The sequence below is a fragment of the Dermacentor andersoni genome, unplaced genomic scaffold (genome assembly GCF_023375885.2).
Source record: "Dermacentor andersoni unplaced genomic scaffold, qqDerAnde1_hic_scaffold ctg00000041.1, whole genome shotgun sequence".
Taxonomy (NCBI): Eukaryota; Metazoa; Arthropoda; class Arachnida; order Ixodida; family Ixodidae; genus Dermacentor; species Dermacentor andersoni.
The window spans coordinates 241,156-268,668 of record NW_027314754.1 but is presented as its reverse complement, the minus strand read 5'-3'; the positions used below and the strand labels follow the sequence as shown (position 1 = coordinate 268,668).

At 41.7% G+C, this 27,513-nt stretch overlaps 1 long non-coding RNA gene across 4 annotated transcripts; it reads left to right on the top strand.

Annotated features, from left to right (window-relative positions):
* The first annotated feature begins 312 nt into the window (after window positions 1–312).
* On the top strand, window positions 313–25,313 carry LOC129381365 (uncharacterized). Of its 4 annotated transcripts, none has more exons than XR_011891324.1 (3): window positions 313–4,380; window positions 21,664–21,853; window positions 23,645–25,313. It is a non-coding gene; the product is annotated as an uncharacterized lncRNA (long non-coding RNA). The 4 variants fall into 4 exon arrangements; XR_011891326.1 differs by lacking the exon at window positions 313–4,380 and having other exon boundaries at window positions 21,173–21,853; window positions 23,645–24,060; window positions 25,241–25,313; XR_011891323.1 differs by lacking the exon at window positions 313–4,380 and having other exon boundaries at window positions 21,173–21,853.
* Window positions 25,314–27,513: the final 2,200 nt, after the last annotated feature.

Genomic DNA, 27,513 nt, shown 5'->3' with positions numbered 1-27,513 from the left:
CTCAGTGCCGCGGTTTGTTGTCCGGCTGCCGTCCGCCCCTGTGCGACAGCGCCATGTGCTGGACTACCGGCGATGCACGGTTTCCTTCGTCGCGACTGCCAGCAGTAGAGCAACCGAACGGCGCACTATAAATTTATCAAGCGTGACAAGGCACCACGCGAGAGTGTGGGCGAAGTCTGGCGTCACCCGGGGCACTCTCGCTGTCAGCGCGCGGAGCGAGACAGCAGCGCCCCGGTGTGGCCCCGCAGCCGCTCCGGCCACCTTAGCCGTGGTCCGTTTACTTTTTTGGCCGATAGTACATTTGCAGGGAGAGTGATGTATTCGTCGAATGTGAGCTTTTCAGAGAATTCAGGCAATAGTAATGCTGCGAGGTACTAAATGTCTAAAGGCTGTCGCTTTCCCGTTATAGCTTTCTTGAGCAAATTCCTTTACTAATGATACAAGTTACTGGCAGTATTTCTGCAATTGCAGGAGTAATGAACTAAGCGTCCAGTTTGGGCCTTTCAGGGAATTAAAGGGAGCGGATTAGGCTGAGCTTCTAAGGGTGCTATAGGCAGATCTTTTTTCTTCGAACAGTAATTTAGGCACATTCGCTTATCCGTTAGGCAAGTTAGTGTCAGTATTCGTACCTTTCCAGGGAGAGTGATGTATGTGCGGAACTTGAGCTTTTCAGAGAATTCAGTCAATAGGAATGCGCTGACGTACTGACTGTCTATATGCTGGCGCTTTTTCCGCTAACACTAAGTTGAGCAAGTTCATTTACCGATCACGTATGTTAGTGGCAGTATTCGTGCAATTTCAGGAGAAATGAAGTGAGCGTCATGTTTGAGCCTTTCGGAGAATTTAGCAGATAGGAGTATGCTGAGCGCCTAAGAGGGATATAGGCTGATCTTGTTTTCTCCGGTAAATAATTTTGGTAAATTCGTTTATCAACTGTGCAAATCGGTGTCAGGATTCGTAGATTGTCAGGGAGAGTGATGGATGTGTGGAATTTTTGCTTTTCAGGAAATTAGGTCAATTCGATTGCGGTGATGTACTGTCGACGGGCTGGCGTTTTTTCCGCTATAGCTATGTTGAGGAAACTCGCCTAGAAATCATATAATTTAGTGACAGTATTCGTGACATTGTAGGAGTAGTGAAGTAAGTTTCCAGTGTTTACCTGTCGGAGAACTGGGTGAACAGGAGTATCCCGAGCTTAGAACGGAGCTAACACATTTGAGCTGATGTACTAACATACCATTAAAGGCAGATTTTTTCCGTGTATAGTTCATTTACGCAAATTCGTTTATTATTCAAGTACCTTAGTGTCTATAAGCGGGCATTTGCAGCGGCAGTGATGGATGGGTTTGAATTTGAGCATCACATTGAACTGTGCTAACACGGCTGAGCTGCGGTTCTAACATACTTTTAAAGGCAGGTGTTATTTCCTCTATTAAGTTTTTGTGCAAATTCGTTTATTAATCAAGTATGTTAGTGTCTTTAAACGTGCATTTGCTCGGGGAGTGATGGATGGATAGAGTTTCAGCTTCACATAGGAATTTAGCTAACACTCTTGAGCTGAGGTACTTACATGCCATTATGAACTGATGTTTTTTCCTCTATAAGGTATTTGCGCAACTTCGTTTATTAATCAAGTAAGTTTCTCTGTGAACAGGAATTTGCAGGGCGAGTGATGGATGTGTGGAACTTGATGTTCACATAGAACTATACTATAATAGGCTGATGTTTTCTACCGTTTTAAATTATTTGCGCAGATTCGTTCATTAATCAAGAAAGTGTCTGTAAGCGTGCATTTGCAGAGGCAGTGATTGGTGGATCGAATTTGAGCGTGACATAGATCTGAGCTAACACTACTGAGCATAGGTTTTAACATATTAATATAGGCTGATGTTTTTTCCGCTATAATTTATTTTTCACAAATTCGTTTTTATTCAAACAAGTTAATGTCTGTAAACGGGCATTTGCAGGATCAGTAATGGATCGATCGAACTTGAGCGTGACTGAGATCTCAGCTTACATCAATGTGGGCAGGTTCTAACATACTATTACAGGCTGATGTTTTTTCCGCTATAATTTATTTGCAGAAATTAATTTATTAATCAAGTAAGTTTCCGTGTAAGCGGGAGATTTGCTGGGGAAGCGTTGGATGGGTCGAATTAGAGCTTCACAAAGAACTAACTATGCTATTATACGCTGATGTTTTCTTCCGTTTTAAGTTATTTGCGCAAATTCCTTCATTAATCAAGTATGTTACTCTGTGTAAGCGTGCATTTGTAGGAGCAGTGATGGATGGCTCGAATTTGAGCTTCGCATAGAACTGAGCTAACACGACTGAGCTGAGGTTCTAACGTACTATTATAGGCCGGTGTTTTTTCCCTCTATAATTTATTAGCGCAATTTCCTTTATAAATCAAGTATATTACTGGCTGTAAGCGTGTATTTGCATGAGCAGTGATGGATGGGTCGAATTTAACTTCACATAAAACTATTCTATTGTAGGCTCGTGTTTTTGTCCGGTAGAATTAGTTTGCACAAATTTGTTAATTAACCAAATAAGTTAATATCTTTAAACATGCTTTGCAAGGGTTTTTGTCCACTGTTAGTTATTTGCCCAAATTGGTTTATTAATGAAGTAAGTGGGTCTAAGCGGGAATTCGCAGGGGGAGTGATGAATTGGTGGAACTTGAGCTTCACATAGAACTGTACTATTATAGGCTGATGTTTTTGTGCCGCTACACTTTATTTGTACGAATTCGTTTATTAATCTAGTAAGGTAGTGCCTATAAGCGTGCGTTACCAAGGGGAATTATGGATGGTTCGTATTTGAGCTTCACATAGAACTATACTTTTAGAGGCTGATGCGTTCTTCCGCTATAATTTATTTGGGTAATTTCGTTCAATAATCAAATAAGTTAGTGTGCTTAAGCGTGCATTTGCAGGGGCGGTGATGGATGGATCGAATTCGAGCATCACATAGAACTGAGCCAACACGACTGAGATGAGGTTCTAACATGCTATATGCTTATGCGTTTTCCCGCAATATGTAATTTGCGCAAAATCGCTTCATAATCATGTATTTATTGTCTTTGAGCGTGCGTTCAAACGGTGGCATGGATGCATCAAGTTTCAGCTTCAGAGAAAAATAAGTTAGCACGATTACGCAGAGGTTCTATGGGGTATAGACTGATGTTCTTTCCTCGAACAGAAATTTCTGCATATTCGTTTGATTTTAACGGATGTTAGTGTCATCATACGGGCTTTTGCAGGGGGAGTGATAGATGCGTTGAAGTTGAGGTTTTCAGAGATTTGGGTCAGGCGACGTGGCTGAGGTTCTGTTGGGCTCTGTTTAGTTTTTTTTTTTCGAGATTAGTAATTTTTGCAAATTTATTTAATAGTGATGTAACTTAGTAACTCCGTACGTGTGTTTGCAGGAGCAGTGATGGGTACGTCGAGATTAAGCTTTTCATGGAGGTGATTTACCACAAATGAGCTGGTTGCAGTTTTCCGCGACAACTAATTTCTTGAAATTCACTTAATAATCGTGTAGTTAACTTCTGTATATGTGCATGTGCAGCGGGAGTGAAATATGGTTGAAATTTGAGCTTTATATATAAGTAATCCCGACAGCGCAGACGTTCTATCGGGCTATAGACATACGTTCTTTCCGCGATGATGTACTTCGCATATTCGTTGAATATTTATGCAAGTTTGTATACGCGCATTTGCAGGGGTAGTGATGGATGGTTCGAATTTAAGCTTTACGGTGAAGTGAGTTAACACGACGTCGCAGAGGTTCTGACATGCTGTAGGCTGGTGTTTCTTCTGCGAATTGATGTATCTATCATTTACGTGTCTGCACACGTGCATTTTTAGGGGTCGTGATGGATGCGTTGAGTTTGAGCGTTACAGAGAACTGAGTTAGCACGACGTAGCGCAGGTTCTAACGGGCTAAATGCTTGTATTTTGCTCTATAAGTAATTTGCGCAAATGGGTGTAATAACCGTATGTGTTAGTTTCTGTATAGGTGCATTTGTGCCAGCGATAGTAATATTGCTCATGTAGTGTCCATATAAATGTTACCGCAATTAAAAGAAAAGGTATGGCGGAATCTGAGAACAAGTTCGAGTTTGATGCTGACTAGGCTAGCAACCCAGTGTCTCGTATCATGAAATGTTTTTTCCCGTTCCTGTCACACACGAAAACCACGTTTTCTTTTGTTTGCTTTCGTCCATCGCTGCCGAGAACGGCCGGCACGACATGGACCCAGTCGTGTCGTGCACCCATCTGCTGGCCGAGGACGATGCCGGATTTTCTGGCTTCGTCACCAGGTGAAGCGTGGGAGGCAGCACCGGAGGCAGCTGTAAGAGTCAGAGCAACAAGGTGAGCTCATCGAGCAGTTTTCTTGCGTCGTAATTTTTCCAATACCTCTCGCTCTGCACGGTGAATTGCCTGTAAAATTATTTCGGTAGCTCTATACTCGAGCAGCCCAGCGTCACAAGGTCGACTGCGGTGTGTGCAAGGTGTGCTGCAAAGACCGTTATGCATCATTTTTTGTTTAATTCTTCCTTTTTAATGTGTTTTGTCGTTTCTTCCCGCTATCACTCGCTTTTTTTTTTTCTGGCTGGAGTGCTATAGTTCGCACTGATCCATCAGTCCTAATAGTGAGAATAAACTGCTTATTGGCTCCTATTCCATCATTTGTGCTTTTAATAAGCTTTACTTCGAAACTTGCAATATAATCACAGAAATTTCGGTATTGTTTCGAGCATACTGGGATGTGAAGACCTCTTTATATTCATGGAGAGAACGGCAGTTCCTCGTTCGAGAACTATTCTGAAAGTATGCGATATTCAATTCGTTTCGCTTTTGACGCTATTCGATTCGTATTTGATGCAGTTTTGTAATATTGCACTCATACACCCTCAGCAAAATTGAAATACAAGCAAAATAGTGAATGTTAGTAATTACGGTGGGCGTTATGATCGTCCTCAAAGGATAGCAGGCGCCCAGCGTGCTCATTCAAAGTTCGTGCAAGAACTCCTTGTGACTGGTGCGCCATTTGCTTTCAGTGGCGGTGGTTTTCAGAGGCACATAATTTAATAGCGGGAAGCAACGTAGGCGTTCTGTTGTAGTCAGAGGGCTTCCTGAATCTCAGACAAAGTATGCCCCTGTAGGACCAGTATTGAAGCAGGTCCCGTCGCTTGCCGTCGTACAACATGCGGCCAGTCGATGTAATCGCCACAAGACTAAGGAAGAAGGAAGATAGCTGCTATGAATGCCATTCAGATAGAAAAGTCTCATGACATGGAGGCTTTGTGTAAAACTGGCGCAACGTGATTTGATCGTTTAATCACAGCCGCAGCCTCATCTGCGTCTGTGATCCAGTGAGGTGGTCAGCTTTCATTGCATATTCGCCAACACAGTTGGCGGCATATTACCACAATATCCCGAATTTGAGCTTCACAAAGGACTGCGCTAACACAATCGAGCTGAGGTTCTAACATAGCTGATGTTTTTTTTTCTCTATAATTTATTTGCGCAAATTCGTTTATGAATCAATTTAGTGTGTGAAAGCATTTGCAGGGGGAGTGATGGATGGGTCGAACTTGATCTTCACATAGAACAATACTATTGTAGGCTGGCGTTTTTGTCCGCTATAAGATATTTGCGCAAGTTCCTTTATCAATCAAGTAAGTATGTGTGAACATCCTTTGCGGGGGGATTCATGAATGGCGGGAGTTTGAGCTTCACATAGAACTATACTATTCTGGGCTGTTTTTATCCGCTATAAGTTCTTTCCGCAGATTTGTTTATTATTCAAGTAAGTATCTGTAAACGTGCATTTACAGGGGAAGTGATGGATGGGTGGTACTTGAGCTTGACACAGAACTATACTATATTAGGCTGATGTTCCTTGCCCTATAATTTACTTGCGCAAATTCGTTTATTAATCAGTTAAGCTAGTATCTGTAGACATGCTTTGCAGGGGAAGTGATCGATGGGTGGTATTTGAGCTTCACATCGAACTATACTATTATAGGCTGATGTTCCTTCCCCTATAATTTACTTGCGCAAATTCGTTTATTAATGAGTTAAGCTAGTATCTGTAAACATGATTTGCAGGGGAAATGATGGATGGGTGGTAATTGAGCTTCACAATAACTTTACTATAATAGGCTGATGTTCTTTCCCCTATAATTTACTTGCGCACATTCGTTTATTAATCAGTTAAGCTAGTATATGTAAGCATGCTTTGCAGGGGCAGTGATGGATGGATGTAATTCAAGCTTCACATTGAACTATAATATTATAGGGTGATGTTTTTGTCCGCTGTAAGATATTTGCGCAAGTTCCTTTATCAATCAAGTATGTATCTGTAAACATGCTTTGCGGGGGGATTCATGAATGGGGGAGTTTGAGCTTCACATAGAACTATACTATTATAGGCTGAAGATTTATTCCATTATAACTTATTTACGGAAATTCGTTCATTAATCAAGTAAGTTAATGTCTCTAAGCGGGCATTTGCAGGGGGAGTGATGCCTGGGTCGAACTTGAGCTTCACATAACAATGAGCTAACACGACTGAGCTGAGGTTCTTACATGCCCGTACAGGCTAATGTATTTTTGTTTCGCTATAAGGTACTTACGCAAACTTGTTTACGAATCAAGTTAGTTTCTCTAACGAGTTGCAGGGGGAGTCATGAATGAGTCGCATTTGGGCTTCGCATAGAACCATACTATTGTGGGCTCGTGTGTTTGTCCGCCATAAATTATTTGCGCAGATTTGTTTATTATTCAAGTAAGTATCTGTAAACGTGCATCTACAGGGGAAGTGATGGATGGCTGGTATTTGAGCTTCATATTGAACTATACTATTATAGGCTGACGTTCTTTCCCCTATAATTTACTTGCACAAATTCGTTTAATAATCAGTTAAGCTAGTATCTGTAAATATGCTTTGCAGGGGAAGTGTTGGATGGGTGGAAATTGAACTGCACATGGAACTATACTATAATAGGCTGATGATCTTTCCCCTATAATTTACTTATGCAAATTCGTTTATTAATCAGTTAAGCTAGTATCTGTAAACATGCTTTGCAGGGGAAGTGATGGATGGACGGTATTTGAGCTTCACATAGAACTATACTATTATAGGCTGATGTTCCTTCCCCTGTAATTTAGTTGTGCAAATTCGTTTATTAATCAGTTAAGCTAGTATCTGTAAACATGCTTTGCAGGTGAAGTGATGGATGAGTGGTAATTGAGCTTCACTTAGAACTATACTATTATAGGCTGATGTTCTTTCCCCTTCAATTTATTTGCGCAAATTCGTTTACTAATAACTTAAGCTAGTATCTGTAAACATGCTTTGCAGGGGCGGTGATGGATGGGTGGAACTTGAGCTTCACATGTAACTATACTCTTATAGGCTGATGTTCTTTCCCCTATAATTTACTTCCGCAAATTCGTTTATTAATCAGTTAAGGTAGTATCTGTAAACATGCTTTGCAAGGGAAGTGATGGATGGGTGGTATTTGAGCTTCACATGTAACTATACTATTACAGGCTGATGTTCTTTCCCCAATAACTTACTTGCGCAAATTCATTTATTAATCAGTTAAGCTAGTATCTGTAAACATGCTTTGCAGGGGCAGTGATGGATGGGTGGAACTTGAGCTTCACATGTAACTATACTATTATAGGCTGATGTTCTTTCCCCTATAATTTACTTCCGCAAATTCGTTTATTAATCAGTTAAGGTAGTATCTGTAAACATGCTTTGCAAGGGAAGTGATGGATGGGTGGTATTTGAGCGTCACATGTAACTATACTATTACAGGCTGATGTTCTTTCCCCTATAATTTACTTGCGCAAATTAGTTTATTAATCAGTTCAGCTAGTATTTGTAAACATGCTTTGCAGGGGCAGTGAGGGATGGGTGGAATTTGAGCTTCACTTAGAACTATACTATTATAGGCTGATGTTCTTTCCCCTATAATTTATTTGCGCAAATTCGTTTATTAATCAGTTAAGCTAGTATCGGTAAACATGTTTTGCAGGGGCGGTGATGGATGGGTGGAACTTGAACTTCACATGTAACTATACTATTATAGGCTGATGGTCTTTCCCCTATAATTTACTTGCGCAAATTCATTTATTAATCAGTTAAGCTGATATCTGTAAACATGCTTTGCAGGGGCAGTGATGGATGGGTGGTATTTGAGCTTCACATAGAACTATACTATTAATGGCTGATGTTCTTTCCCCTATAATTTATTTGCGCAAATTCGTTTATTAATCAGTTAAGCTAGTATCGGTAAACATGCTTTGCAGGGGCAGTGATGGATGGGTGGAACTTGAGCTTCACACGTAACTATACTATTATAGGCTGATGTTCTTTGCCCTATAATTTATTTGCGCAAATTCGTTTATTAATCAGTTAAGCTGGTATCGGTGAACATGCTTTGCAGGGGTGGCGATGGATGGGTGGAACTTGAGCTTCACATGTAACTATACTATTATAGGCTGATGTTCTTTCCCCTATTATTTATTTGCGCAAATTCGTTTATTAATCAGGTAAGCTAGTATCGGTAAACATGCTTTGCAGGGGATAGGATGGATGGGTGGTATTTGAGCTTCACATAGAACTATACTATTATAGGCTGATGTTCTTTCCCCTATAATTTACGTGCGCAAATTCGTTAATAATCAGTTAAGCGAGTATCGGTAAACATGCTTTGCAGGGGATAGGATGGATGGGTGGTATTTGAGCTTCACATAGAACTATACTATTATAGGCTGATGTTCTTTCCCCTATAATTTACTTGCGCAGATTCGTTTATTAATCAGTTAAGCTAGTATCTGTAAACATGCTTTGCAGGGGCAGTGATGGATGGGTGGTATTTGAGCTTCACATAGAACTACACTATAATAGGCTGATGTTCCTTCCTCTATAGTTTACTTGTGCAAATTCGTTTATTAATCAGTCAAGCTAGTATCTGTAAGCATGCTTTGAAGGGGAAGTGATGGATGGGTGGTATTTCAGCTTCACTTAGAACTATACTATTATAGTCTGTGGTCTTTCCCCCATAATTTGCGCAAATTCGTTTATTAATCAGTTAAGCTAGTATCTGTAAACATGCTTTGCAGGGGCAGTGATGGATGTGTGGAACTTGAGCTTCACATGGAAATATACTATTATAGGCTGATGTTCTTTCCCCTATAATTTACTTGCGCAAATTCGTTAATAATGAGTTAAGCTAGTATCTGTAGACATGCTTTGCAGGGGAAGTGATGGGTGGGTGGTATTTGAGCTTCACATAGAACTATACTATTATAGGCTGATGTTCTTTCCCCTATAATTTATTTGCGCAAATTCGTTTATTAATCAGTTAAGCTAGTATCTGTAAACATGCTTTGCAGGGGCAGTGATGGATGTGTGGAACTTGAGCTTCACATGGAACTATACTATTATAGGCTGATTTTCTTTCCCCTATAGTTTACTTGTGCAAATTCGTTTATTAATCAGTCGAGCTAGTATCTGTAAACATGCTTTGCAGGGGAAGTGATGGATGGGTGGTATTTGAGCTTCACATAGAAATATACTATTATAGGCTGATATTCTTTCTCCTATAATTTACTTGCAAATTCGTTTAATAATCAGTTAAGCTACTATCTGTAAACATGCCTTGCAGGGGCAGTGATGGATATGTGGAACTTGAGCTTCACATGGAACTATACTATTATAGGCTGATGTTCTTTCCCCTATAATTTACTTGCGCAAATTCGTTAATAATCATTTAAGCTAGTATCTGCAAACATGCTTTGCAGGGGAAGTGACGGATGGGTGGTATTTGAGCTTCACATGGAACTATACTATTATGGGCTGATGTTCATTCCCCTATAATTTACTTGCGCAAATTCGTTTATTAATCAGTTAAGCTAGTATCTGTAAACATGCTTTGCAGGGGATGTGATGGACGGGTGGTACTTGAGCTTCACAGAGAACTACACTATAATAGGCTGATATTCCTTCCCCTATAGTTTACTTGTGCAAATTCGTTTATTAATCAGTTAAGCTAGTATCTGTAAACATGCTTTGCAGGGGAAGTGATGGATGGGTGGTATTTGAGCTTCACATAGAACTATACTATTATAGGCTGATGTTCTTTCCCCTATAATTTACTTGCGCAAATTCGTTTATTAATCCGTTAAGCTAGTATCTGTAAACATGCTTTGCAGGGGCAGTTATGGATGTGTGGAACTTGAGCTTCACATGGAACTATACTATTATAGGCTGATGTTCTTTCCCCTATAGTTTACTTGTGCAAATTCGTTTATTAATCAGTCGAGCTAGTATCTGCAAACATGCTTTGCAGGGGAAGTGATGGATGGGTGGTATTTGAGCTTCACTTAGAACTACACTATTATAGGCTGATGTTCTTTCCCCTATAATTTACTTGCGCAAGTTAGTTTATTAATCAGTTCAGCTAGTATTTGTAAACATGCTTTGCATGGGCAGTGATGGATGGGTGGAATTTGAGCTTCACATGGAACTATACCATTATAGGCTGACGTTCTTTCGCCTATATTTACTTGCGCAAATTCGTTTATTAATCAGTTAAGCTAGTATCTGTAAACATGCTTTGCAGGGGAAGTGATGGATGGGTGGTATTTGAGCTTCACATAGAACTACACTAATATAGGCTGATATTCTTTCCCCTAAAATTTACTTGCGCAAATTCGTTTATTATTCAGTTAAGCTAGTTTCTGTAAACATGCTTTGCAGGGGAAGTGATGGACGGGTGGTATTTGAGCTTCACATAGAACTATACTATTATAGGCTGATGTTCTTTCCCCTATAATTTATTTGCGCAAATTCGTTTATTAATCAGTTAAGCTAGTATCTGTAAACATGCTTTGCAGGGGCAGTGATGGATGTGTGGAACTTGAGCTTCACATGGAACTACACTATTATAGGCTGATGTTCTTTCCCCTATAGTTTACTTGTGCAAATTCGTTTATTAATCAGTCGAGCTAGTATCTGTAAACATGCTTTGCAGGGGAAGTGATGGATGGGTGGTATTTGAGCTTCACTTAGAACTATACTATTATAGGCTGATGTTCTTTCCCTATAATTTACTTGTGCAAATTCGTTTATTAATCAGTTAAGCTAGTATCTGTAAACATGCTTTGCAGGGCAAGTGATAGATGGGTGGTATTTGAGCTTTATATAGAACTATACTACTGCAGGCTGGTGCTCTTTCCCCTATAATTTACTTTCGCGAATTCGTTTATTAATCAGTTAAGCTAGTATCTGTAAACATGCTTTGCAGGGGCAGTGATGGAGGGGTGGAATTTGATCTTCACATGGAACTATACTATTATAGGCTGATGCTCTTTCCCCTATAATTTACTTGCGCGAATTCGTTTATTATTCAGTTAAGCTAGTATCTGTAAACATGCTTCGCAGGGGATGTGATGGATGGGTGATATTTGAGCTTCACATAGAACTACACTATAATGGGCTGATGTTTTTTCCCCTATAGTTTACTTGTGCAAAGTCGTTTATTAATGAGTTAAGCTAGTATCTGTACACATGCTTTGCAGGGGATGTGATGGATGGGTGGTATTTGAGCTTCACATAGAACTACACTATTATAAGCTGATGTTTTTTCCGCTAAAATTTACTTGCGCTAATTCGTTTATTAATCAGTTAAGCTAGTATCTGTAAACTTGCTTTGCAGGGACAGTGATGCATGTGTGGAACTTGAGCTTCACATGGCACTATACTATTATAGGCTGATGTTCTTTCCCCTATAATTTACTTGTGCAAATTCGTTAAATAATTAGTTAAGCTAGTATCTGTAAACATGCTTTGCAGGGGCAGTGATGGAGGGGTGGATTTTGAGCTTCACATGGAACTATACTATTATAGGCTGATGCTCTTTCCCCTATAATTTACTTGCGCGAATTCGTTTATTATTCAGTTAAGCTAGTATCTGTAAACATGCTTCGCAGGGGATGTGATGGATGGGTGATATTTGAGCTTCACATAGAACTACACTATAATGGGCTGATGTTTTTTCCCCTATAGTTTACTTGTGCAAATTCGTTTATTAATGAGTTAAGCTAGTATCTGTACACATGCTTTGCAGGGGATGTGATGGATGGGTGGTATTTGAGCTTCGCATAGAACTACACTATTATAAGCTGATGTTTTTTCCGCTAAAATTTACTTGCGCAAATTCGTTTATTAATCAGTTAAGCTAGTATCTGTAAACTTGCTTTGCAGGGGCAGTGATGGATGTGTGGAACTTGAGCTTCACATGGAACTATACTATTATAGGCTGATGTTCCTTCCCCTATAATTTACTTGCGCGAATTCGTTAATAATCAGTTAAGCTAGTATTTGTAAACATGCTTTGCAGGGGAAGCGATGGGCGGGTGGTATTTTAGCTTCACATAGAACTGTACTATTAGAGGCTGATATTCTTTCCCCTAAAATTTACTTGCGCAAATTCGTTTATTATTCAGTTAACCTAGTTTCTGTAAACATGCTTTGCAGGGGAAGTGATGGACGGGTGGTATTTGAGCTTCACATAGAACTATACTATTATAGGCTGATGTTCTTTCCCCTATAATTTATTTGCGCAAATTCGTTTATTAATCAGTTAAGCTAGTATCTGTAAACATGCTTTGCAGGGGCAGTGATGGATGTGTGGAACTTGAGCTTCACATGGAACTACACTATTATAGGCTGATGTTCTTTCCCCTATAGTTTACTTGTGCAAATTCGTTTATTAATCAGTCGAGCTAGTATCTGTAAACATGCTTTGCAGGGGAAGTGATGGATGGGTGGTATTTGAGCTTCACTTAGAACTATACTATTATAGGCTGATGTTCTTTCCCTATAATTTACTTGTGCAAATTCGTTTATTAATCAGTTAAGCTAGTATCTGTAAACATGCTTTGCAGGGCAAGTGATAGATGGGTGGTATTTGAGCTTCATATAGAACTATGCTACTGCAGGCTGGTGCTCTTTCCCCTATAATTTACTTTCGCGAATTCGTTTATTAATCAGTTAAGCTAGTATCTGTAAACATGCTTTGCAGGTGCAGTGATGGAGGGGTGGAATTTGAGCTTCACATGGAACTATACTATTATAGGCTGATGCTCTTTCCCCTATAATTTACTTGCGCGAATTCGTTTATTATTCAGTTAAGCTAGTATCTGTAAACATGCTTCGCAGGGGATGTGATGGATGGGTGATATTTGAGCTTCACATAGAACTACACTATAATGGGCTGATGTTTTTTCCCCTATAGTTTACTTGTGCAAAGTCGTTTATTAATGAGTTAAGCTAGTATCTGTACACATGCTTTGCAGGGGATGTGATGGATGGGTGGTATTTGAGCTTCACATAGAACTACACTATTATAAGCTGATGTTTTTTCCGCTAAAATTTACTTGCGCTAATTCGTTTATTAATCAGTTAAGCTAGTATCTGTAAACTTGCTTTGCAGGGACAGTGATGCATGTGTGGAACTTGAGCTTCACATGGCACTATACTATTATAGGCTGATGTTCTTTCCCCTATAATTTACTTGTGCAAATTCGTTAAATAATCAGTCACGCTAGTATCTGTAAACATGCTTTGCAGGGGCAGTGATGGAGGGGTGGAATTTGAGCTTCACATGGAACTATACTATTATAGGCTGATGTTCTTTCCCCTATAATTTACTTGCGCAGATTCGTTTATTAATCAGTTAAGCTAGTATCTGTAAACATGCTTTGCAGGGGCAGTGATGGATGGGTGGTATTTGAGCTTCACATAGAACTACACTATAATAGGCTGATGTTCCTTCCTCTATAGTTTACTTGTGCAAATTCGTTTATTAATCAGTCAAGCTAGTATCTGTAAGCATGCTTTGAAGGGGAAGTGATGGATGGGTTGTATTTCAGCTTCACTTAGAACTATACTATTATAGTCTGTGGTCTTTCCCCCATAATTTGCGCAAATTCGTTTATTAATCAGTTAAGCTAGTATCTGTAAACATGCTTTGCAGGGGCAGTGATGGATGTGTGGAACTTGAGCTTCACATGGAAATATACTATTATAGGCTGATGTTCTTTCCCCTATAATTTACTTGAGCAAATTCGTTAATAATGAGTTAAGCTAGTATCTGTAGACATGCTTTGCAGGGGAAGTGATGGGTGGGTGGTATTTGAGCTTCACATAGAACTATACTATTATAGGCTGATGTTCTTTCCCCTATAATTTATTTGCGCAAATTCGTTTATTAATCAGTTAAGCTAGTATCTGTAAACATGCTTTGCAGGGGCAGTGATGGATGTGTGGAACTTGAGCTTCACATGGAACTATACTACTATAGGCTGATTTTCTTTCCCCTATAGTTTACTTGTGCAAATTCGTTTATTAATCAGTCGAGCTAGTATCTGTAAACATGCTTTGCAGGGGAAGTGATGGATGGGTGGTATTTGAGCTTCACATAGAAATATACTATTATAGGCTGATATTCTTTCTCCTATAATTTACTTGCAAATTCGTTTAATAATCAGTTAAGCTACTATCTGTAAACATGCCTTGCAGGGGCAGTGATGGATATGTGGAACTTGAGCTTCACATGGCACTATACTATTATAGGCTGATGTTCTTTCCCCTATAATTTACTTGCGCAAATTCGTTAATAATCATTTAAGCTAGTATCTGCAAACATGCTTTGCAGGGGAAGTGACGGATGGGTGGTATTTGAGCTTCACATAGAACAATACTATTATGGGCTGATGTTCATTACCCTATAATTTACTTGCGCAAATTCGTTTATTAATCAGTTAAGCTAGTATCTGTAAACATGCTTTGCAGGGGATGTGATGGACGGGTGGTACTTGAGCTTCACATGGAACTATACTATTATAGGCTGATGTTCTTTCCCCTATAGTTTACTTGTGCAAATTCGTTTATTAATCAGTCGAGCTAGTATCTGCAAACATGCTTTGCAGGGGAAGTGATGGATGGGTGGTATTTGAGCTTCACTTAGAACTACACTATTATAGGCTGATGTTCTTTCCCCTATAATTTACTTGCGCAAGTTAGTTTATTAATCAGTTCAGCTAGTATTTGTAAACATGCTTTGCATGGGCAGTGATGGATGGGTGGAATTTGAGCTTCACATGGAACTATACCATTATAGGCTGACGTTCTTTCGCCTATATTTACTTGCGCAAATTCGTTTATTAATCAGTTAAGCTAGTATCTGTAAACATGCTTTGCAGGGGAAGTGATGGATGGGTGGTATTTGAGCTTCACATAGAACTACACTAATATAGGCTGATATTCTTTCCCCTAAAATTTACTTGCGCAAATTCGTTTATTATTCAGTTAAGCTAGTTTCTGTAAACATGCTTTGCAGGGGAAGTGATGGACGGGTGGTATTTGAGCTTCACATAGAACTATACTATTATAGGCTGATGTTCTTTCCCCTATAATTTATTTGCGCAAATTCGTTTATTAATCAGTTAAGCTAGTATCTGTAAACATGCTTTGCAGGGGCAGTGATGGATGTGTGGAACTTGAGCTTCACATGGAACTACACTATTATAGGCTGATGTTCTTTCCCCTATAGTTTACTTGTGCAAATTCGTTTATTAATCAGTCGAGCTAGTATCTGTAAACATGCTTTGCAGGGGAAGTGATGGATGGGTGGTATTTGAGCTTCACTTAGAACTATACTATTATAGGCTGATGTTCTTTCCCTATAATTTACTTGTGCAAATTCGTTTATTAATCAGTTAAGCTAGTATCTGTAAACATGCTTTGCAGGGCAAGTGATAGATGGGTGGTATTTGAGCTTCATATAGAACTATACTACTGCAGGCTGGTGCTCTTTCCCCTATAATTTACTTTCGCGAATTCGTTTATTAATCAGTTAAGCTAGTATCTGTAAACATGCTTTGCAGGGGCAGTGATGGAGGGGTGGAATTTGAGCTTCACATGGAACTATACTATTATAGGCTGATGCTCTTTCCCCTATAATTTACTTGCGCGAATTCGTTTATTATTCAGTTAAGCTAGTATCTGTAAACATGCTTCGCAGGGGATGTGATGGATGGGTGATATTTGAGCTTCACATAGAACTACACTATAATGGGCTGATGTTTTTTCCCCTATAGTTTACTTGTGCAAAGTCGTTTATTAATGAGTTAAGCTAGTATCTGTACACATGCTTTGCAGGGGATGTGATGGATGGGTGGTATTTGAGCTTCACATAGAACTACACTATTATAAGCTGATGTTTTTTCCGCTAAAATTTACTTGCGCTAATTCGTTTATTAATCAGTTAAGCTAGTATCTGTAAACTTGCTTTGCAGGGACAGTGATGCATGTGTGGAACTTGAGCTTCACATGGCACTATACTATTATAGGCTGATGTTCTTTCCCCTATAATTTACTTGTGCAAATTCGTTAAATAATTAGTTAAGCTAGTATCTGTAAACATGCTTTGCAGGGGCAGTGATGGAGGGGTGGAATTTGAGCTTCACATGGAACTATACTATTATAGGCTGATGCTCTTTCCCCTATAATTTACTTTCGCGAATTCGTTTATTAATCAGTTAAGCTAGTATCTGTAAACATGCTTTGCAGGGGCAGTGATGGAGGGGTGGAATTTGAGCTTCACATGGAACTATACTATTATAGGCTGATGCTCTTTCCCCTATAATTTACTTGCGCGAATTCGTTTATTATTCAGTTAAGCTAGTATCTGTAAACATGCTTCGCAGGGGATGTGATGGATGGGTGATATTTGAGCTTCACATAGAACTACACTATAATGGGCTGATGTTTTTTCCCCTATAGTTTACTTGTGCAAATTCGTTTATTAATGAGTTAAGCTAGTATCTGTACACATGCTTTGCAGGGGATGTGATGGATGGGTGGTATTTGAGCTTCACATAGAACTACACTATTATAAGCAGATGTTTTTTCCGCTAAAATTTACTTGCGCAAATTCGTTTATTAATCAGTTAAGCTAGTATCTGTAAACTTGCTTTGCAGGGGCAGTGATGGATGTGTGGAACTTGAGCTTCACATGGAACTATACTATTATAGGCTGATGTTCCTTCCCCTATAATTTACTTGCGCAAATTCGTTAATAATCAGTTAAGCTAGTATTTGTAAACATGCTTTGCAGGGGAAGCGATGGGTGGGTGGTATTTTAGCTTCACATAGAACTGTACTATTATAGGCTGATGTTCTTTCCCCTATAATTTACTTGCGCAAATTCGTTTAATAATCAGTTAAGCTAGTTTCTGTAAACATGCTTTGAAGGGGCAGTGATGGAGGGGTGGAATTTGAGCTTCACATGGAACTATACTATTATAGGCTGATGTTCTTTCCCCTATAATTTACTTGCGCAAATTCGTTTATTAGTTAAGCCAGTATCTGTAAAGATGCTTTGCAGGGTAAGTGATGGACGGGTCGTATTTGAGCTTCACATAGAACTACACTATTATAGGCTGATGTTTTTTTCCACTATAATTTACTTGCGCAAATTCGTTTAATAATCAGTTAAGTTAGTATCTGTAAACGCGCTTTGCAGGGGCAGTGATGGATAGGTGGTATTTGAGCTTCGCATAGGACTATACTATTATAGGCTGATGTTCTTTCCCCTATAATTTATTTGCGCAAATTCGTTTATTAATCAGTTAAGCTAGTATCTGTAAACATGCTTTGCAGGGGCAGTGATGGATGTGTGGAACTTGAGCTTCACATGGAACTATACTATTATAGGCTGATGTTCTTTCCGCTATAGTTTACTTGTGCAAATTCGTTTATTAATCAGTCGAGCTAGTATCTGTAAACATGCTTTGCAGGGGAAGTGATGGATGGGTGGTATTTGAGCTTCACTTAGAACTATACTATTATAGGCTGATGTTCTTTCCCCAATAATTTACTTGTGCAAAGTCGTTTATTAATCAGTCAAGCTAGTATCTGTAAACATGCTTTGCAGGGGAAGTGATGCATGGGTGGTAATTGAGCTTCACTTAGATCTATACTATTATAGGCTGATGTTCTTTCCTCTTTAATTTATTTGCGCAAGTTCGTTTATTATCAGTTAAGCTAGTATCTGTAAACATGCTCTGCAGGGGCAGTGATGGATGTGTGGAACTTGAGCTTCACATGGAACTATACTATTATAGGCTGATGTTCTTTCCCCTATAATTTACTTGCGCAAGTTCGTTAATAATCAGTAAAGCTAGTAGCTGTAAACATGCTTTGCAGGGGAAGTGATGGGTGGGTGGTACTTGAGCTTCACATAGAACTATAGTATTATAGGCTGATGTTCTTTCCCCTATAATTTACTTGCGCAAATTCGTTTAATAATCAGTTAAGCTAGTATCTGTAAACATGCTTTGCAGGGGAAGTGTCAGGGGGGTGGAAATTTAGCTTCACATAGAACTATACTATTATAGGCTGATGTTCTTTCCCCTATAATTTACTTATGCAAATTCGTTTATTAATCAGTTAAGCTAGTATCTGTAAACATGCTTTGCAGGGGAAGTGATAGATGGGTGGTATTTGAGCTTAACATAGAACTATACAATTAAAGGCTGATGTTCTTTTCCCTATAATTTACTTGCGCAAATTCGTTTAGTTATCAGTTAAGCTGGTATCTGTAAACATGCTTTGCAGGGGCAGTGATGGATGGGTGGTATTTGAGCTTCACATAGAACTATACTACTATAGGCTGATGTTCCTTCCCCTAAAATTTACTTCTGCAAATTCGTTTATTAATCAGGTAAGCTAGTTCTGTAAACATGCTTTGCAGGGGAAGTGATGGATGGGTGCTAATTGAGCTTTACTTAGAACTATACTATTATAGGCTCATGTTCTTTCCTCCTTAATTTATTTGCGCAAATTCGTTTATTAGGAAATGCGATAGAGCACATTGGCGCTAATATTTAAAGGGCTAACGCGTTTTGCTCCTAACGGGGAAACTAATTTGCGCGAATTCGTTTTTTCATTGTTTAAATAATTGTCTGAAAAAGGGGACTTCAGGGTGAGAATGATCTATGCGTTGATTCGGTGCTGTTAGCGAAAGTGATAAAGAGGTGGGGTTAATATTCTAAAGGGCTAGAGGCTTCTCCTTCTTACGCGGCAAATTATTTGTGGAAATTCGTTTGTTAATCGAGTAAATAATTTGCTCAGAAAGTAACTTTCGGGTGTGATTGATCTATGCGTTGAATCTGAGCTGTTAGGAATAGCGATAGAACACATTGGCGCTAATATTCTAAAGGGCTAATGGGTTCTGCTCCTAACGGGGAAACTAATTTGCGCAAATTCGTTTTTTCATCGCTTAAATAATTGTTTGAAAAAGGGACTTTCAGGTGGGAATAATTTATGCGTTGAATCTGAGCTGTTAGGAAAAGTGATAAAAGAATATTCTAAAGGCTATAGGCGTATGCTCTTAAAGGGGAAGCCAATTTATGCTATTTCGTTTATTCGTCGCCTAAATAATTATCAGTAAAAGTTTATTTGCTGGGGGAATGATCTATGCTGTCAATCTTAGTTGTTAGAAGTTATAAAGCAAATGGAGAGATTATTCTAAAGGGCTATAGCACTCTGCTTTTAACACGGAAAGTAATTTCTGCAAATTCGTTTTTTTTTTATCGCGTAAGTAATTTTCAGTGAAATTGCATTTACTGGAGGAATGATTTATGCGTTGAATCTGATCTGTTAGAATAATCTCTCCACCGTGTTTTAAAGCTTCTAAGGGGCTATGAGCTTCTTGTTTTAACGCAGAAAGTTATTTACAGAAATTCGGTTATTCATCGAATAAATAATTGTCAGTAATAGATAATTTCCTGGGGAATGATCTATGCGTTGAATCTGAGACGATGGAACTTTTCAAGTAAGCGGAAATATTATTCTATAAGGGCTATAGGCTTCTGGCTTTAACGTGGAAAGTAGCTCATGGAAATTTGTTTTTTTTTTTTATCGAGTAAGTAATTGTCAGTAAAAGTGCATTTGCTGGTGGAATGATCTATGCTTTTAATCTGAGCTGTTAGAAGTTATAAAACACGGCGGAGAAAATATTCTCAAGTGTTATAGGCCTCTGCTTTTAACGCGGAAAGTAACTTACGCAGAATCGTTTATTCGTCACGCAAATAATTGTCATTAAAAACGCATTTACTTGTGGAATGATGTATGTATTGAATTTAGCTGTGAGAAATTATAAAATAAGGCGGAGAGAATATTTAAATGCTTATAGGCTTTTGCTTTTAACGCGGAAAGTAATTTACGCAAATCGTTAATTCATCGCGTTAATCATTGTCAATAAAATTTATTTCCAGGGGGAATGATCTATGCGTTGAATCTGAGCTGTTTGATTTTATAAAGCAACCGGAGAAATTATATTAAAGGCTATATGCTTCTGATGTTAAAGTGCAATGTAATGTACACAAACAAGTTTATTCATCACGTAATGAAATGTCAGTAAAAGTGTACTAACGATATCCCCAGTAGACTTTCTCTTCTTTTAATCTTTCCGTCCCCTTTTCCCTTTCCCCAGTGTAGGGTAGCCAACCGGGCTCAGTCCTGGTTAACCTCCCTACCTTTCCTTTATCATTTGCTCTCTCTCTCTCTTAAGGGGGAATGACATTCACTCATGAATGGATGAGTGACATCGCATGTCATCTGACTTCTCCGTCTGTGAATTATTCTTTCGATAAAAGTCGTCCAGCTAGGTTTAGTTGTTTAATTTTAGCCCTAGTTTTATGGGAGCATGTGCTGCCGTCAACTTTCTTTGCCTATCCGCCAACGCAGTTGGCAGTATATTAAAGTAGTGTGCCTGTCGACACGGCTGTTTACTGCAGACGGCGATCCACCTCGCGTCGTTATGGTGAAGATGTCATAGTTGGGTCGATGGACCGTCATGATGACGATGGCCGCCCTGGTGGCCTGTTGGACAAAATCAATTTAGGACGTCAGTCAAAAATGGGTTGGTTTAGCAAGGCTACATCTGCATGAAGGATATAAACATCACTGAAGTTAAATGTCATCAGCAGCAGGCATCATCATCAGTAGACATATCGCCCGGAAATTCAATCCAATAGGCATTGGGAAGTGCTATTAGCAGTGAAGAGTAGGCGAGAACATATGGTGCCATTTATTTTCATGGAATGCCACTGACAGTTTTGCACAGAGGTCGGGGGTTTGCTTCGCATTGAGTCATGTCGTATAAAGAACAGCGGATAGGTCGTTTTCATAGACTGCCCACAGCCGTCGCACCTATTACCTGGTGTATTGTAGGGGCAAAGTTGTTTCAAATGTTTCATGCTGGTTATGCTATATAACACTACTAACGACTGCAAAAGGTTTTGACAGTCATGTCAAAGACAAACCTAAAGGTAAGGCTCTTTTGCACTAGCTTTTACATGGACCCATGCTGTAGTGCTTGCAGGCCATATAGTACCCCTGTGGTAATCCGTTGTTTATTGAAATAAAGGAGTGAACGGCACAAACTTACTCCTGATTGCTCTCTAATGGGGCTGTAACTGTTTAGCCTGGTCAATTGTTCAATAAACTCAGAAAGACGAGTACATGTCATTCTCACTGTTGCATTGGCATCATCCCAGGTCGACCTGACTTCTTTGGCAGCGAGGTGAACATCTCCTGCAGCATGCTCATGTCAAGCCACATGTAGCAGCTGCGAGCAACGTACGTGACACAGTGTTCATGCCACTGGCAAGGCTGCAGCACACTCTGTTGTCCTCGCGCAGCCGGATGCTCCATTTTGGATGTCGGTTAGCCAGGATGTCCAGCAAGGTTGAACCTTCTTGCTCAGCATTTCTAAGTGCAAAAGTATGTTGTTTAATTGACTCGGCCGCTGATATTTGCAGATGTGTACGTTTTGCTACATTTTCAAGTTTCATGTCAGCGATGCACCGTTTCTACATTCCACACTAACAATCAACGACCTGTGGATGTAGATGTCAATGTAAACAAATGCACCGCTTTGGCTAATCCGACACGCAAGGCTGCGCGCTAAGACTTATTCAATATGCGTGAGGTCTAAAATATGTGTAAAAATTATACAAAGAGAGTTTCAACTGCTGAAATCAGCGACAACAAACTCTAAGGCAGCCGCGTCCGCAGACGGAACTCGGCACGCCTACAACGGCCGCATTGCTGGCACGAGAGAGCGCTCAGGCTTGCTCATCCGGTGGTCGATGATTGCGACGTGGCTTCCAGGTACGACATTGCTACCATGAAGAAGCCAGCCGCGATCGACGAAACGCCTAACCGACGCAGACTCAACATGGGTGCAGCTGCACAAATCGAAGGGCGAAAGCCCCGGCTCCCTTCCAAAGCGTTGCCAGCGGCATGCGACAGAGCGCAGCACAGAAAAGTGAAAAAGTCTGATTAGAAACGAACGCATGCTGTAAACTACTTTTCCTTGGTGAGCTGAACATTTTCGGTCTAATCCTGAGCTTCGGAATAATTTGCTAGTACTGAAACGAGTAAATCACAATTGGGGGCAGCATCAGCGTAGTTTCAAACGTGAACAATTCTGAAGATACTCGGACATATCGTCCCGTTCCCAAGTTCACCTGCATTTGTTTATGCGATTTGAATGAAGACACCAAAACCTACACTAGAGACAATTGCTACATGCTTAAACAGAGGCTACATAGCAATTATATTCCGTGTACCTACCTCACCAGAAATTCAATTCGGTTATTTTCTGATCAGGTTTGTATTTATGCTGATGGTACAGTGGTTCAGAATTAAAATCTAGTTAAAGCCCACTGGCTAAACTTAGGCCCTCAAGTTAACAGTACGTAATTGCGGGTCTGCGTATGAAACATCTCCTTCAGCTAGCTTAATGTGAGCCTTGCAATTGGAGCAGATAAGAAGCACTCGTTTCTGTATCGGAATTCATACTCCGCCGATTCATTACTTGGACTCGTGCTTTTGACACACACTGGCTCGCTTCACAAATGAGCAGCGTGCCACTGACAGGTTCCTATTTGAAACATTCAGTTCTTTGGAATTAATAAGGCGGGCCATGAAATAGCGTATATATTCTGGCTGGAATTGTCCCCTATGTAGCACGTGGGTAGATCTGTGCTTTTGAAACGAAACGCCAACTAGATGCATGCGCAACAGCACGAGAACGTTGTGGCGTTCAAAACTTTAGATAATGTCCAGTCGTCTAGTTTATATGAGCTCTGTCGTGTATTCGCTTGACTAAGAGCATTGATATTGTATTATTTTTCGTACATAGCCAATATATGTATGTTTCTTTCAGTACTCGTCACCATATTACTAACCACGTAAAGCCCCCTTACATATTGATCCGATCAGCAGCCTGTTAGATACTGCAAATAAATAAAAAATTAAATACATAAATAAAATAGACTATAATTGGGCTATATGCTGCGTCAGCGGCGCTAGGAAGCAGGGTCTGTAAATTTCGCCCTCCCACTTTTCGTAGCACCAACTTGGCATCGAACAGTATGCGAATTTCTGACAACTGAACCGCGCGGCAATCATTTATTTCTGCCTGAAGGAGTTGCCAGCGCACTCAATTTTTTCTTTATTTTTTTGTTACAGTTCCAGAGCAGCGTGCTCACCGGAAGTTCTCCGGAGGATCCGGATGCTCACCGGAGGATCTCCCCACCACGGACTTCGGAGAATCCCTCGATCTGAAGCAACCTGGTGCGCGAGCCACCGAGCAGCCGCTGACCCAGACTGGAGAGGTTCAGCTCGAACGCCAGGTTTCGAACTTGCGTCAAAGCGGCCACTTTCACTGTCACGACGACGTGGCCATTCGCACCGTTGCTGAAAATTACGACAAGCGCTTGGTTCCGCACACAAAAAAATAAAGTCTGAAAACACCGCAGGCCAAAAGTCCAGAAGACGACGACGACGGCGACGTGTAACGCCCATGACGTGCAAGATGTCTTACACTTCACGTACCACGACTCGAACTAATAAGTGTTTACGGGGTACGTCCTGGGTAGCTTGAGGTGAGTTACGGGCGGGTCTTCGAAATAGAGCACCGATAGCACGGCGGCTTACCGAGTTATATAGTTGGTAAGGGGGGAGGGGGAGACAAGGAGTGGAATGTTGGTGGAGTGCATGGCTAGCTGAAATAACGAAGAACCCCCGTACGACTGCAAAATTAGCCGGAGACTTTCGCGGTGGCGTATGTTATTCGCCTACTGTTATTCAATAAGCGAAGAGCTTTGTTCAGGATCCTTTTAACCCTGCAATGCATAACGCGCCATCCGATTGCTGCGCCATTCGAGACTGCATTTCAAATTTCTGCACGTGAAACAGAAGTAGCGACATACATTCCTAAGCCGTTCACGTGTGAAACTCGGCTGCAATATAACTACTAGCTGCAGTGCTCGTTATGTTTGCTGAAGCTATCTTCAGTATAAGTATGCGCTCCATGACGAGAAATCAAGTTGTACGTATTTCGTGTAGAACGCTGTTTGGGCATTGCAGGGTTTAATGCGCCCAATTACGTTTGGTGTCTGTGTTGTTGGATGCTCTGAACAGCGAACTCTTCAAAGCACTTGAAAAACTGCAGCAATGGATAACGAAGCCTGAAAGGACACCACACCACACTACTACAAAATTTGGAGTTCATCTGGGAGGCATACCGCAGGTTGAGTAAAATAGACGTCGGGATAATTTATCACTCTGAACTGGCGCCTGTGTTGTGTAGCAGGCAAACTTACGCGTGACATTAGCATGTTAAGCAATCGCCGTATAAGAATGAAAACGCTTGTTGAGCATCGGAAGTACTTCCGGGCTGTTCTGTAGTTTTTCCGCGTAGTTTTCTCTCGCGTTCCGCAATCTTCGCGAACAGCCGTGCGCCGTGCTTATTAGCCGCAGGCTTCCGTTAAGCTGTTCCAAACATACCTCTAGAATGGATTTCGTTGTTTCTCGCACAGATGCAGCCTTCTGGGTTTAAGATCTCCAGGACTTCGGAATTGCCACCAAGAATTTGTGATAGTATGTGTTTTCCCCTGCCAGCGTTACTTTCTATTCCCGGCACCTGTCGTTCTAGTAATGATTTCGATGTCATATTTGTGAGAAATTTGCACTTCCGGCGTCATGTGCGCGCATGTATACGGCGTAAATTAAGGTGAGAATGTTCAGTTTTTGATCGTCCCTCAATTTTGTTTTTTTTTACAGGGCCGGAGGAATGCTTTTACTGGTGTACGAATGGTTAAGAGCTTCGAAATAAAGTTACGGTGTGTGGAATTAACGCCCGTACGTGTCTGGTCTCTCTTCGCTAGCATTTTCTTTCAGCGTGGACAAGCGTCCGAGTGTCGCCAGTCAATCGACAAGTAATTCTGTCAAAGGGGGACGTGGGTCTTCTCATGAAACGAATTCAACAGCTTGCTATAACCGCTCCTCGCAGTGCTACTAAACCGGGTCAAGGATTCAAATAACTACAGCGTGCTCAGTGACGCCGGATACAGTTCCGCTACGCTGCTGCAAAGTGTACGCAGAGTGTAGCGTAATGTGCACATGAGCACGCGGATAGAGCATGTGGTATGTTGTCGGCAGAACGAACTGTGTGGCCAGCTAGGCAGCAATAGCGGGCCAGCTGGCCAAGCTACTGGTCGACAAATAAACAGCGTTTGATGTGCCGTTCCGGTGGTCGAGCGGCTTGAGTGTTGATCTCGTATCCTTCAGGACGGCAGTTCGAATCCCGGTGCCTGCGTCGCTGAAAAAAAAAAAAGACAGCGACGCCGGGGCTCAAAGTGCCATCCATGAAGGTTCGAGGTGGACCGTTAAGGCTGGGTCTCGGACCCCAGAGGACCTCCTGCATCGTAGTACCGGCGTACGCATGGCCAGTGCGCGGATTGAAGGCGGTGCGGACGTCGGCACAACGACACAGGTGACCCCCTGGGATCTACGTCGCCGTGCAGCTGGCTGGCGGAACTAGGAGTTCCGGCACCCAGCTGTGCTCTCGGCCGCCGGAATGTGGCGGATAAGAGGGAGTTTTGTGTCATGGTGCACACTATTTCCTCTCGCTATCCCCCGGGTATCTTAAGAGGGTGGATACCTGCTGCTTTTGTGGGAAGTGCGAAGCGCACCCCCACGCGAAGCGCACCGCAAGGAGAACGGCGACGAAAACTCCGTTCTCGTAACACCGCCAGAAGACGACCACGTAACACCCCAAGAGGCAACCTACCTGTAAAAGACCCGAAAGCTCCCCCCTAGACCAAAACCCCCCTTAGAGAAAGCGACGACCCGGCCCACCTCTAAGAGACCGAACCCCCCCAGAGAAAGCCGACCCGGCCGACCTCTAAGAGACCAGCCCCCACCCCCCCCGCTCTTTTGCCGCGCGACCTCTATAGAGGTGGGCCCCTCTCGCGGCAAAAGAGCGAAGGGGGGGGCTGGTCTCTTAGAGGTCGGCCGGGTCTGCTTTCTCTAGGGGGGTTCGGTCTCTTAGAGGTGGGCCGGGTCGTCGCTTTCTCTAAGGGGGGTTTTGGTCTAGGGGGGAGCTTTCGGGTGTTTTACAGGTAGGTTGCCTCATGGGGTGTTACGTGGTCGTCTTCTGGCGGTGTTACGAGAACGGAGTCTTCGTCGCCGTTCTCCTTGCGGTGCGCTTCGCGTGGGGGTGCGCTTCGCACTTCCCACAAAAGCAGCAGGTATCCACCCTCTTAAGATACCCGGGGGATAGCGAGAGGAAATAGTGTGCACCATGACACAAAACTCCCTCTTATCCGCCACATTCCGGCGGCCGAGAGCACAGCTGGGTGCCGGAACTCCTAGTTCCGCCAGCCAGCTGCACGGCGACGTAGATCCCAGGGGGTCACCTGTGTCGTTGTGCCGACGTCCGCACCGCCTTCAATCCGCGCACTGGCCATGCGTACGCCGGTACTACGATGCAGGAGGTCCTCTGGGGTCCGAGACCCAGCCTTAACGGTCCACCTCGAACCTTCATGGATGGCACTTTGAGCCCCGGCGTCGCTGTCTTTTTTTTTTTTCAGCGACGCAGGCACCGGGATTCGAACTGCCGTCCTGAAGGATACGAGATCAACACTCAAGCCGCTCGACCACCGGAACGGCACACCGAACACCGTTTTTTTCTCGACCAGTAGCTTGGCCAGCTAGGCCGTTGTCGCCGCCCATGCTCTCACAGTTCGTTCTGCCGACGAGACAAGACGTGCTCCACCCCGCTCCAAGACGTGCTCCACAGGAAGCCGCCAGTCACGCTGGCTGCGCGGTGACGCTACACTGTTCGTCGTCGACTTTGCCGCGGCGTGGATTAACAGCGTCTTGCCTCTAATGCACTAGAACAATTACATACGCTTGACTGGTGCCATTTTGTCCACGCTGAAAGAAAAATGATGTAAACGGCAACGCAAGTACGCGTGCGTTATATTGTAGGTAGTGAACGCATCTTTCGTATGCGAGACATTCGTGAGGAAAACAAAGTCAGACTGGACACG